The 13,747-nt window shown below is 40.1% G+C and overlaps 1 protein-coding gene and 1 long non-coding RNA gene across 7 annotated transcripts in view; both read left to right on the plus strand.

The window, feature by feature from the left end:
* Positions 1-13,747, plus strand: part of LOC128417819 (uncharacterized) — a 313,698-nt gene that overhangs the window by 290,161 nt on the left and 9,790 nt on the right. The window lies entirely within an intron of this gene.
* RPP40 (ribonuclease P/MRP subunit p40) overlaps positions 1-13,747 on the plus strand; it is a 36,266-nt gene that overhangs the window by 12,729 nt on the left and 9,790 nt on the right. For 2 of the 6 annotated variants that reach the window (XR_008331557.1, XR_008331558.1), the window contains exons 9-10: positions 7,568-7,643; positions 8,855-9,104. The exons of 1 other annotated variant lie outside the window; for it this stretch is intronic. The gene's annotated coding sequence lies outside the window, so the exon portion shown is untranslated. The remainder of the gene's footprint in view (positions 1-7,567; positions 7,644-8,854; positions 9,105-13,747) is intronic. 3 more of the 6 variants (XR_008331561.1, XR_008331559.1, XR_008331560.1) reach the window with 3 other exon arrangements.

A 13,747-nucleotide genomic window follows, 5' to 3' on the forward strand; every position in this document is an offset into this window, starting at 1 on the left:
TGTTAAATACATTTAAAACATGATATTCTAGACATTAACTTCTGAACAGTGGCATGCTGCACCAGTAGAGTTGGGTTCTCCCAGAATATTGCATTGCTGTTCTTGAGCTTTGACTCAACAGGTCAGAATCTGGCAACCTCCATGGCATTTCACAGCATGCTCAGAAGCAAATACTGAATTGGGTAGAGAACATGCAGACTGAATAGTTGGAAAGTGATTTACCTTCGACATGACAACTTGCAAATTACTTCAACCATATAAAGTGAAATAAATAGGACAAATGCAACAAACTATAGTAGATAAACTCACTGTAGCATAATAAGTTGAGCCTGTTAAGATCAAAGCAACTGCAGTTGCCTTAAAGACAGCCTTTTCCCTAATTGCTGTGCTGCGATCTTGGTCCTTTCTTGTCAGTAAAGTTCAAAGCCAGACAGGAAGGAAGTGAGCTCAGTTGTGGAAAGGGGTGGGTGTAATATACTTAATGAAAACCTTTCAAGAATGGAAATCTAGACCAGGGGGGTTGTGACCTTATCCAAATTGTTAGACATGAATTCAGCAAAAATAATAATTTTACTCTGCATTTTGCAACAGATTACAGAAGCAAAATATTAGGACCAGAAATTATTACATCTCTTGGCATTGTTAAAAAATGTTGCGGGGGGGGGGGGGCTTATGATGCTATATACTGGCAATCCTAGGAGCATTGTTGCTCTGTAAATACTCGTATTATTATTTTTGGCAGAGGAGAGCACGTTTTGGAAATCCTTGCTTGACATTATTTTGTTTGTTTTAAACATTATTAACCAGAGTATTTTTTTAGTTGGCATACTGACCTTTCAGACAGTCTGAGCTTCAGCTTTGAGCTAGTTCAGAGTCTCAGCGAGTAGGCTGAGCATGTAACATTATACAGCAATAAGATTCAGGTGCATGCACCCCCTCATGTCACACATAAAATCTTCAGTTTGAATCAGAACCTCTTCACATGTTCATTATTGGATGAAGAGGCGATAGTCCCACTTGTGCCATTTGCCCACTCCTTTATTTCTTAGCAAGAGCATTGAGAACAGTGTCTGCGTGCAAATGCAGATGGAGTTAACCTGAAAAGATGCAATGAATGGGAAGAGGTGGGATATATCTGCTGAAGATTTGCTTCCACATAGATATCTGTGAACTGGCCTTTTACTACATGCACCCAACATGCTTGTTTTGCTATTCACAAATGTATGAAAATATGCTATTTCTTATAGCAACCTTTTTGGTCATATTAAAAAACAACAACCCCAAAACTCCAGAGTTTTATTTATTTTAAAATCTCATATTCTTATGTTATAGCTATGCATGGAGAAACAATCAGATGGTCCTCTGCCCCATCTACTCCAAATTTAGACAGTTTGTCACCATATCAGTTCAGCTGTAATCAGTAGCAGAAAAACAACCGTCTCCCAGCTAAATAGCAAGAGTGGTGACTTAGAAGGCTATGCTTAGGTGGCTTAAATATTATTGTAATAGAGATTCAGAGGTGTTCTCTAGCTTCCACCTAGAGCAGGCATAATGTCTTATAAAATAACCTGAGCTCTTATTTTAGAATAAAAACAGTTGTTTACTCCTAGAGCCTCCAACTACAGCTGGCCATCTTAACAATAGCAAAGATTCTGCTGAACACAGTGCTCCTGGGAAGCAGGAAGCAAATTGTAGCATTCTGCACTCTCCAGTACTGTTTGCATGCACTTTACAACATTTTTAAAAAAAGAATATCATCTGACACAATCAGTTATTAATTTTCAGTTACCCCTTTAGATTATAATGCCTTAATTACTATATATTCTCTAACGGCATATTGATCCGGCTAGAATTTAGGGCCACTTCATGCATCAGATTTTTTCCTAGGATGCATGTGGTGAAAAAGCTACTTGAGAATGTGTTCTTGGTAAAATGTACTGTCAGTTTAAATGACATCAGTGTAGGATATGGTCTTTTGTGAAGTGGTCCTAACAAGAAAGTGCATTTAGGAACCAATTCTTATTCCAGTCAGCTTTCACAAAAGACTGCAATTTCCAAATTAGTATTCCAATACAGAGCATCAAATGGGGTACTGTGGAGTCCATGACATGGTCATACAGCCTGTATATGCAGTTCTATCCCACCCAGATTTACTACATGTTTACACCAAGCTGACACTACAGAACAAGCCCACATACACATGCAATTACAGGCACTTCTTTAAGAGGTGGCATTCTTGCACACACCCTTCCCATTTGCTGTGGTAGGATAGGGTGTGCAGACTTTCCATGAATGCAGTTCCAGTTCTGTTCTTAGAAGTTTGGTATTCATGGAACTGTCATGGCACAAACTGATGAGAAAAATAGTGTTTGTGTATCTCTCTAGTCTCTGCCTACCTGTACAGCAGAATTATGTAGAATAGATAGTGACTGATGAGAGAAAAGTATGCCTATCAGGTCCAGTTGAAATGTTACAATAATTCAATTTTCACTATGATTAATTTAATTTTCACTATGATTAATTTAATTTATATACCTCCCTTTATCTGAAGATCCCAGGGCGGAATACCATATTAAAAGCATAATTTACATATATCGCAATATTTTTTGTTGCTATGGCTGATGGCTGATGCAAATAAAGTTTCATTCATTCATAATTTACATAGACAATAAAACAGTCACAGAAAAAAATCATCATTAACAGCCACTCCACACAAACTTAAAAAACCATAGGTAGTTTGATGGCTAAAAGCCTGGGTAAAGAGGAATGCTTTCCCCTGGTGCCTAAAGACATGTAATATTGGATCCAGGAGAGCCTTTCTGGGAAGAGCATTCCGGTGCCACCACAGAAAAGGCCTGTTGTAGTGTTGTCACCCTCTGAACCTCTTGGAGCAGGAATGCAGAGAAGAGCCTTGGATAACAAGCGCAGGGTCCGGGTCAGTTTGAATGGGGAGAGGTGGTCCTTAAGGTATTTAGGTCCTGAGCCATGTAAGGCTTTATAGGTCAGCACCAGCACTTTGAATTAGGCTTGGAAACTCATTGGCAGCTAGTGTTGGGCTAGGATCAATGTTATAGACTCAACACGTCTTGCCCCAGTGAGCAACCTGGCCGTCAAATTTTGCACCATCTGAAGTTTTTGAACGATCTTCTGAGACAGCCCCACATATGATGCATTGCAGTACTCTATGCAAGAAACCATGGATGACATCATCATGTTTAAAACCGGTTGCCTAAGTGTACAGTGTTAACACATGACCATGACATACCCCCACACCAAAGATCCGTGATTTGCTAATGCTTACATATTTATATGCGAGCAATTTGTTTCAGATGTGATGCTGTCTATGCGTATCCCTGCATGGATCATGTTTCATTTATTTTATGTGGCCAATGTCACATTTGAATTGCTGCATAATTATTTTTGCCTTTTTTTCTGGGTGGTGATACAAAATAAGTCACAATAAAAATATTCAGGAAGGAAGACAGCATAGACAGGTGGAGCTGAACACATTTCTGGCAGAGCTCCACAGAAGGCAGTGGAGCTCTACAAGATTGGAATTTGCTCCATTTTAATCTTCACAGCTGTTTGCTGTCTCTCTTGAGGGGGAAAACACACACCGCACATCCATAAAAAAAATATTAAATCCTCCCCCCAAACTAAGAAAGATGCCAGCAAAGTAAATGTTTACACCTTTTCTTCATATTTATGGAGATTTAATCCAAATCATTCCACTGCACATTTTTAAAATTTTTTATTTAAACAGGAGAGGTAGAACTAAAGGACAAAAAGAAATACACAGAATAGGATTACTGTAAACATGTTAAAGCAGCTCGGCTTTTACTGAGAAGATGTATACTTCTCAATATAAGTCCACTTAGCCGTTCTTTTGGATTGCCATTAGAAAATGAAGCCATTCACTTAAGAAAAACTGATGCTAGTTTAAATTGCTCAATCCTCTTAATAGTGACAGTAGCCTTATTTAGTGAGCTGAATCAATTTCTGTTTTAAAATAGCCGTAAGACAACCTTATAGAATCTATAGCAGATCTGTGAGCGACCATGTAAATAAACAGAAGAGATACTGAGTGCTTAATCTAAACGAGGCTTAAACTGAAAAAGGCTCAAGGCATGTGGATCTGAAAGCATTTTGGGGGATTAAAATTATAGATTAGATACATAACATCATACTTTTGAAAGCCTCATCATGGTCTGAAACACTGCTTTATGTCTTCTGAACACAATGCCAACTGTGCACTGAATCTGGCACCTGCTGTTGTAATTAGCTTTTCTGGAATGGTTTGTAACACGCTCTGGCCAAAGGCTTCTCTCTTTCCTTCCCCCTCTCCACCCCCTCCTGGGCTGCTGTGGTGGCAAAATCCAACACTCTTCCTTTTGCAGTTTTCCATCTATTGATCCTTTTCTACTAACTGTCAGCAACAGAAGACAATATTTTCAGGTGATGAAACCCAATTTTGGTCTATTAAAAAAGAGCCAAGAAGGCTTTCTACAAGCAATAAGAGTCAACAGAAGTGAATAGTGGGTACTAAATTAAACGAAAGAAGAAGCTTCTGAAATAAAAAATGGAAGCACTGTCAAAATATAGGCTTTGATATGAAATGGAGTTGGCTGGAGCTCACTCATCTGTGTAGGTAGTTTGGAGATGAATTGCATATATCTATGCATTTTTTCCCAAGTAGAAAGTTGAATTTACAATTCTCCAAAGCAGAAGAATCCAATAGTTTAAGTTCATATTTGTTTCATTTTGAACTCGAAAGGCCATCCAGATTTTTCCAGTGCATTGTTCTTATGTAGAATAAATGTTGTGACCTAACAATTTTTGCTGAAACAACCATAAACCTTTAAAAAATGTGTTTTAGAGAAATAATGCATGAACCAACGCACTGTGCCAAGTTAGTAACATAATGCTTCGTATACTATTGCTCCAGTTTAGCAATAGAGAACTTGCAGCATTGTTTGGAGAGTTCATGAGAATTCTCATTCAGATGTAAAGGGACTTTGTGATATTCATCTGGGCTTGATTAATACAGCCAATGATTGTGCACATCATCCTTTGGGTCCAATTGGAAACAACAAAGTTAAGCTACACCAGGATCAAGCCTTGTATAGGTGACAGTAGAGATGTGTTAGGGAGTAACTGGGTATTATGATGAATACAGATATGTTTTAGTGGCTTGGTTTAGGATCCTGCAACACTTTTTCATATCTTCATAAGCTTAAGTCCTGGCTGCTGTAGGTAAATTCAAATCAGGTGACAATAGCCAATTGAAAACATTTTCGTTGTGCGCTGAAGCAGTCATTTGTAGCTTCCTGACATACATATTGTCCAACTTTATCAATCCTTCTGTCCACCCCCCCCCCCGAATTTTCTAGCAACTACAAAGGGGTGACAAAGTTGGGCTTAGCATTCACCAAGGCATTAAATTGCTACCGTATGACTCTTCTGAATCTACCTTGTAATGTACCTTCATGGGGCTGATCTAGAAGACTGTTGATAGAATTGATACCTCCTTCCCTAGGGTGATCTGATGAGTACATATTACACCAACAAGTTGGCACTGATTTACTAGAGATCGGGGGGGGGGGGGGAGAGAGGGAGGGAGAGAGAGAAAGAATGGAAGCTGCTGTTTTTTGACATGCTTTAAAGCCTACCTTGCACACAGCCCAGAATTTATTGTTGCCATTAAGTGCCATCATGATAATCTAAGAACAGTGTGTGCCTTCAGGCAATTTTAGCTCTTAAAAGAAATACATTATCAGTTGCCACAACTCAATGGCTTGCTAGGGTCTTGCATCTTCTGAAAGAACACAAGACCTTTCATATGAGGTGTTTTAATTCTGTGGTTATTTTAATTCACTATATATTTTGGAAAGTTGTTTGCCTACTCTCTATGCTTTAACCAAATTTTGCATGATGGTTCCTGAGATCAAAGAGTGGGCTTTCTTCTGTTTGGATACAATTGGACACCATTTTGAATCAATATGGCAAACCAGACCTTTCAAAACCACTGATTTTAACAACTGATTTCAAAACTCCACTGATTTTTTCTTTTTGGGGGGCGGGTAGGGAGTAGGTTCTTAGAATTCCCAAGCAATAGCAGGTATGAGGCTGCTAGATCACAATATTTTATCTTATAAAAATATGCAGTCTGCATTGGGGATGCTCAAGCTATGTTGTTAAACATCATTCAGGACACTGTGATGTGAAATGGAATTGCTTGGTCTGATGCAGGAAGGCTTTTCTTGTGGTCCCTTTAAGCAACTTAATTCTACTGCAGCAATTAAAATATATTTCCTGAAAATGTCATCATGTAAAAACCTGAAGAAACGAAACTAAATTATTTTTGAAAAAAATAGTCTGAAGCCCTTGGTGAAATGTCTGTTTCCAAAAGTGACCATGGACTGTTGCTTTCTTCAAAACACTTTCTAACTCCCAAAGTGAAATATTGTAACTTGCTTGTCAGTTGAGTTGATGCAGTGATTTTGGTTCTCATGGGCTTCTAGCCAGACAAGCCTTAGAACCGGCAATTACTGCTATCCCGGGAAATACAGAAACAGTTCTTCATTTTCTGTTCCTTCAAGAAGCCCTCTATTTTATCGTCAGAGGTCTGAAGGTCTTCCTCTGTGTCAATAAGATATCAGGAGGAGCATATGTTGTCCTGTTGATGATAGCGTTTTAGATAGTCTTGTAATGGCAGTGTACAGTGGTACCTCGGTTTACGAACAGTCTGGTTTAAGAGCGATTTGGTTAACAAACTCTGCAAAACTGGAAATAGTGTCCTGGTTTGAGAACTTTACCTCGGTCTAAGAACAGAATCTGAATGGTGGAAGGGCACCGGCGGTGGGAGGCCTTATTAGGGAAAGCTGCCTCGGTTTAAGAACGGTTTTGGTTTACAAATCGACTTCTGCAACGGATTAAGTTCATAAACCGAGGTACCACTGTATTCTTAAACACACTTAATAGCAACGAATGTTACTTCCAAGTAAAATGTGCTTAGGAGCACAGCCAAATTTTTAAAACATCCTCACGTGCCCTTCACCAATGTATTTCACTCTTCTTCCTGTATCTACAACAGAAGACTGATTCACCCTGATCCATGAGTGCTCTGTGCCCAGGGAACCTCTTCCATTATTTCCTGAGCAAATTATCAGAACTGCCAATTCAGAAGAGCACACAAAGTTAACACACGGCAGTATATTACATATATAATTGGGGAGTTACGTATGCGAGGCAACTGGATGCCCAGTCAGCTGAGTAATTTCCTTGAGTTACACTCCCTTGGAACAGAGGTCATTGGCATGGGCATCTCCAGGAATTTCCCCTGCAAATTAAAACACCAAAAGGTAGCCCTTGCCACGCCCCCGTGCCCCATAGATGCCCATGGTCACAGGTGGAGTTTCTGTGATACAAGCTTTATTTGCAGAACATGAAAGCAGCTTCACCTCATTAACTTTCCAACAAGTCCTGCTCACCAACTAGGTTTCTAGGGCCATAGCTGTGTCTTTCAGACCTAGTTTCAAGAATGGCAGTCTTTTTTGTTCTCTTTCAGACACAGACACATTGATTACATCTCCAGCCACGGCAGGAGGGAAGAAAGACATGCACCCTTCCACATGGAGACCCAGGTATTTTGTTTCCGTGGCAACACTTCACCTGTACTTGGTCATCACTTTAGTTGTGCAAAGACAGGTTGTCTTTTAGCGATCCATGATGACTGGGATGGGGGGATATCAACTAGAGCCTTGATTTCTCTTCTGTCTTCCCTCCCACCCCCCAGCAAAAAAAAATGGTGGTTGTAGCATATATATCTTCTGACATAGCAGATTACAAAACTGAAGCATTCCCCTTCAAAACAGCGTGAGGATAGAGGGGTGAGCCATGTATCATTCCTTTATTCAACATGATACTCCTTAATCGGTGGAACAAAGAGTAAGTAAAATCTAATAAATTTTACTTGGGGTAGGGGGTGAGGATTAAGATCTGTAAATCTTCCAAGTTTTACTGCGGCTATGTTCATTTAAATGGAGGTTGTGCAACATCAGTATTTGGAGGATTGTGTCCATAGAAAATAGCAAGCTATGTTATGTCTGGATGTTTTTAAATCTGGTTGGATCTCCATTCTCCATATAATGTATCATGACCCTTGAGTGAATAGAAACAACCCCCATTGCTATGAGTACCAGAGCTTTTAGAGCAGAGTACAGTGGTACCTCGGGTTACATACGCTTCAGGTTACAGACTCCGCTAACCCAGAAATAGTACCTCGGGTTAAGAAATTTGCTTCAGGATGAGAACAGAAATCGTGCAGCGGCGGCGCAGAGGCAGTAGGAGGCCCCATTAGCTAAAGTGGTACCTCAGGTTAAGAACAGTTTCAGGTTAAGAACAGACCTCCAGAACGAATTAAGTTCTTAACCCGAGGTACCACTGTACTTGCATTTACCCATGGAGGGCTCCTAAGAGGTCACACCTCTTCAAAAGGTAAAATATGAACCACACTCTTGGCTTCTTTGTAAAAATAAAGAATCAAATGGCTTATTGTTGTGTCCCAGTTCACAGCTAGAACACAAATGGCTTTGAATTAACCCCTTATTGATTGTGAACGTGCCCTTATTCAGATTTGCAGCAATGTTGTATTTTCAGGATTAAGGTTTAGTTCAAATTGTTTATTGCCGAATGTCATATGTGGTCTTGGACACAAGTGTCTATAAACTCATACATACTCATTTGCAGATAGCTCATACATCACTCCCTGAAAACCATAGGCATTGTAAATTATTAGCTCAGGCCAAAGGTATCTTTATTAGGTCAGTCTAAGGCATGTGTGTAATCTTTGCAGGGCTGTAACTCTATTGCTGCATAAAGCAAATCATACAGCAAGATCTGAAAGAGCATTTGAGACATTCTGTTATGTCAGTTTTCAAGTGAGAGGTCATATTTCATTAATTTGCATTTTCCTTTCTCCTTTGAAAATGGGCAAGGGAATCAATCTGACATTCAAATGGGAAACCTAGAAGTGTGCCCTAAACAAATCTGCCAGGCTTCATTCCAGAATCTCTAGTGTCCAGTGGAATCAAAACATTTACAAGGTGAGAAATAAACCAACTTGCTCACTTTGGTCGGTTAGCTAGAAATGACACCAGTACTATACAGTGTGTGTTACACTTTAGATTAAGGGAAAATATAGTACGTAGTGATTTTTTGTTGTTCCGTTTTGCATGAGTGGGTGAAAGACACAAAAAGTTACAAAATAATTTGACCAATTAACATATTACATTAATCTGCCAGTTGCCCTGTGCCTGCAAGGGGAAAGGGCACTCAGGCCCTATCATTTGGCCAAAGGAACAAGAGCCCCTGCCTGCTATTCAGACAAGAACAGGTGCAAGGGAAGAGCATCTAGTCCCAAATGCTCATTTAAACCTCACCACTTGGTTCTTGCATTGAAGAATTGATCTTCCTTCTCTACCTGTTCACCCTGCTTCCTTTCCCTTGAGTATATTTGAAAGCCTGATGGCAGTGCCTGTCTCTGCTTTATTGAAGCAAGTTGCTTTGGAAGAAAATAATTGTTTGAAAAATGGGATAAATAGGGTGGTAGTTGGCCAGCTGCAGTTGTGCCTGGAGGAAGCAGATATTTTAGACCCATTGTAGTCTAGTTTCAGACCTGGTTTTAGTACCATTGCTCAGCTTGATTGATGACCTTTATCAGGAAAGATATAGAGTGTCAGTATTGGTATCAAACTTTATTTTGGTCACAGGTGAGCATAAGATAAAACATATGATTTAAAACACATAAGACTTAAAACAGGTAAAGAATAAAAAAACTAGTAATTAAAAGGTGATTATATTATACATAAAAAGTGACTATAAGGGAGGGAGTGTGAAGGAGCACAGGTCTTGCATTTTGGACCTAGTTTGTGGCAGAAACCATCCTTTGGATGAATATCCATCATGGCAGTGCAGAATCTAGCAACGAGTATGTAACATGGGTTTTCATCTTGGAAATAGCAGGGAGATATAAAGTTGTTCTGTGTGACCTGGGAATTTATGTAATACAGGCAAGATGAACCTAGCTCGTATATCTGTATGGTATTGGCAGAGAAAAAAGACATGTTCGGTTGTTTCCAGTTGCCCAGAGCCACACGGGCATTTCCTCTCCCCATATGGTGTCTTCCTAAAGCAGGCCTCCTGGATGGCTGAAGGGAGGCCCTGGCAACAGGCCAGAGTGAAAGCTCTTCACTGTTTTGGAATTTCAAGGTCGGTTATACAGTGGTACCTCGGGTTACAGAAGCTTCAGGTTACAGACACTTCAGGTTACAGACTCCACTAACCCAGAAATAGTACCTTGGGTTAAGAACTTTGCTTCAGGAAAACAGAAATCGTGCGGCAGCAGTGGTATGCCCCATTAGCTGAAGTGGTTACCTTAGGTTAAGAACAGTTTCAGGTTAAGAATGGACCTCCAGAACGAATAAATTCTTAACCTGAGGTACCACTGTATATGGCATCTGGGAGGTGAGGTATCTTCTGGTTTCACTGATTAAAATTTTTGGGGACATGGCTAGATCTGCTTGGCGTTTGGTATCTTCCACGTGCTGTTTGGTGCTTTTTTTGGCTTGTTCATACTCCATGTCGAATAGGATCTGCGGGTGAAGCCTAGAGTTGTTATTATGTTTATCATTGCACATTTCCATGTCGTTTGGAAACTGACTTTAAAAGTTAAGGGAGCAAGGCCACATGGGGAAAAGGATAGTGTTAGCCAGTAATTTAGTGTGGTGAGCCATACTCTAGCCTCGATTCTTACAATTCCAGTTTCGAGATGTGTAGTAGCTTTGGAGACGTGTTTAGGCACTTGTAGGGCTGATCTTAAGAATTTAGATTGTACCAGTTCTAATGGCGCACAATTGGCAAGGGGACCTAATTGGGCACCATATACAAGCTGCACAATGGATTTGGCCTCAAACAGTTTGAGGGCTGCAGGTATATATTGCCCGCCTTTAGTCCTGAGGTACCTGAGCATTGCATTTGCGCTTCTCTGGGCATTCCCTGCAACATAATCCTCGTGGGCATTTCTACTTTCCGAGGAGTGAAGGGTTATACCCAAATATTTGAAGCAGGTGAGCTGCTCAATCTTATGGCCTTTGATGTACCATGAGCAAGGTTTGGGCCTTTTGGCAAAGGCCATGATCTTGATTTTCTGATAATTTAGTTCTAGTTTGCTCTCCTTGCAGTTTGCTGCCAGTGTTTTCAGGCCTATAGGAGTTCTTGAGAGGATGCTGCGTCATCAAGTTCAGAGGAAGTGCAGCCTTGTTGGTGTTCCTTGATCTCCCAGTGACTTTAGACACCACTGACCATGGTGTCCCTGTGGAATGACTTGGGGATGGGGAGTTGGAGGCACCATATTACTGTGGCTCTGCTCCTATTTGCAGGGTCAGTACCAGAAAGGGCTCCCTTGGGAGGAAGGGTGGAATAGAAACTTCATACATAAAATGCAAAATATAGTAATATACAATCTATGTGCCAGAGTTTCCCATATGGCATGGGTAGTGCTAGTTTCAACCAAGTGTTTGTGGGCAGAACAGCAAGCCAGGCACCTGTTCCTATGATTGTGGAACCTCTTCCCTTCCTATTGGCAACAATAATGTTAAATGCATTTATCTGAAGTGCCATTTCAAGGTAGTTTTTTGAAACAGGTTTCAAGACCTTCCTACTTGATTCAAGTTCCAACTTAACCTTAATTATTCTTTTAAAATAATTGGTATGTTTAATGCCCAACCACAAGACGTTCCCAGATGAATGCATCTTACTTATAACCATGGACAGTCCATGAGATAATTTCAGAGTCATTGGTAGAGTTGCACAATTTGGCTTCCTGGATGCAACTAGAGACTGGAGAACAGGGTGACTCAGTGATTCATAATTGAAACCGATGCTTAATGATGTAATCCAGAGGCCATGCTGCAGCTATCTATGAAGCTATTTATAACAAGAATAAAACTACTGATCAAGTGTTTAACAGAGTATCTCTGAATGAGCAACATGCTGTAATTCAGTGATGTCACATTCTGCTTGCATCATTGCTTTCTAGAAAGCAGAATGTGCAACACCCTGTTAAAATTTTGTCATTAGAGTCTGACAAATCATTCTTTATTGTCTACCACACAACTGTGGGCTGAGAGCCTATGAGAGGTTGCAAAATACGTGCATGGAGTAATGAACGTTGGGATTCTTGGTATGATCTCTTACTGTTGAGAGGGGTAACATCTCAGGGATCCCCTGAGACCCTGACTGAGAACTCTGGAAGCAGCAGATGGAAGAAAGAGCTGCTCCATTCCTGTCCTTTGGGTCATTGCCTCTAGAGTATGAAAGGATAACAAATAGGACCAAATCCCACCAAGAAACTAAACAAAGCAACAAATGCAGGGAGGGCAGGGAGGGGAAGAAAATGAATATTAGCTAGTCAACAGGTGCAAGAAAAATCAAATTTATTAAGCTTAAACTTCCCCAACATCTCAACAATCCTGAGTTCCTGAAAGGATGCCTTTCCCCACATTTACCAGCCTGTGTATTGAGAACATATAGTTCAGTATGATTTACAGGAGTTTCTCAAAAAAATATTCCAGAAATACAAGAAGTCTGCTCTACAGTAACTTGGAGCATGGCTTTCAGCATGTCTGCCCATGTTCTGTGGAATGGCATCATGGCAGAGACATGAAAGGCACCCACAATCTGTACCTTCCAGAAATAACTGAATACGTTTTTGTTTTGATGAGCATTTCCATCTGGATAAAAAAGCCTCTGTCTTAGGTTTAAAAACAATACAAAATTAATCCCTATCTTTACTTGTTTTTGTGCAGTCTTTAAAATGATTTTAGCTGTTTTTTTATGGTGTGTCAATAAATCACCTTGAAATGTATGTAGGTAATTCATAAATTGTTATTAATAGCAAAAGTTCATCAAAAGTCTTCTTCTGGGTGCAACTGCATTCCAAAGTAGGGCAGTTGGTGACAGGGAACAGGACCCTTTAGGCTGTGGCACTATCTTTCTTCCAGAATTAGATGGCATGCTCTTTAGAGGCAGGAATCACTTATGTTTTTGTCTATACAAGGTTATGTATTAGTAAGTTTATTTTTGTTTAATTTGAACTATTTCAGTGTTTCAAATTACTGAGCAATGGTTGAACTTCCAGATGGTCCCACTCCCCCTAAAAGTACTTTGTCAGTTGTACTGGCTGCAAGTCTGTTTCAAGGCCCAATTTAAAGGGCTGGCTTTAAACCTTAAAAACCTGAATTGCTTAGGTACCTAAAAGGACACTTTTTCCTATATGTATTCACTTGAACCTTAAGATCATCTTTAGAGACTCAGCTCTTAGTGCCCCCCACCAAATGAAGGGGAGAGCCACCTTTTTGGTACTGGCACGTTATGGAACAACCTTCCCGTTCCATACACCTGTTTGTGCTAGGTGAAGCTCCCAAGTAACTCACATCTTATGGCCTGATCCTGATTTTTTTAAATAGAAAAACACCTTTTCTAATTGCTTTTATTATTGTACATTGCATTTTAATTGTTTTATTTGTGAGCCACCCAGGGAATGTGTGGTGATCATACACATTCAGTTACTAAACATTAAAAAAAAATTCTGAACATGATGGGCAGGGGTGCTCATTATCTAAATCAGCCAGGTGGGCCCTATGGACAGGCAAATGGATTTGTGTGGTAGGGTGTGAGCAGAAGGCCT

The sequence above is a fragment of the Podarcis raffonei genome, chromosome 7, assembly GCF_027172205.1.
Source record: "Podarcis raffonei isolate rPodRaf1 chromosome 7, rPodRaf1.pri, whole genome shotgun sequence".
NCBI lineage: Eukaryota > Metazoa > Chordata > Lepidosauria > Squamata > Lacertidae > Podarcis > Podarcis raffonei.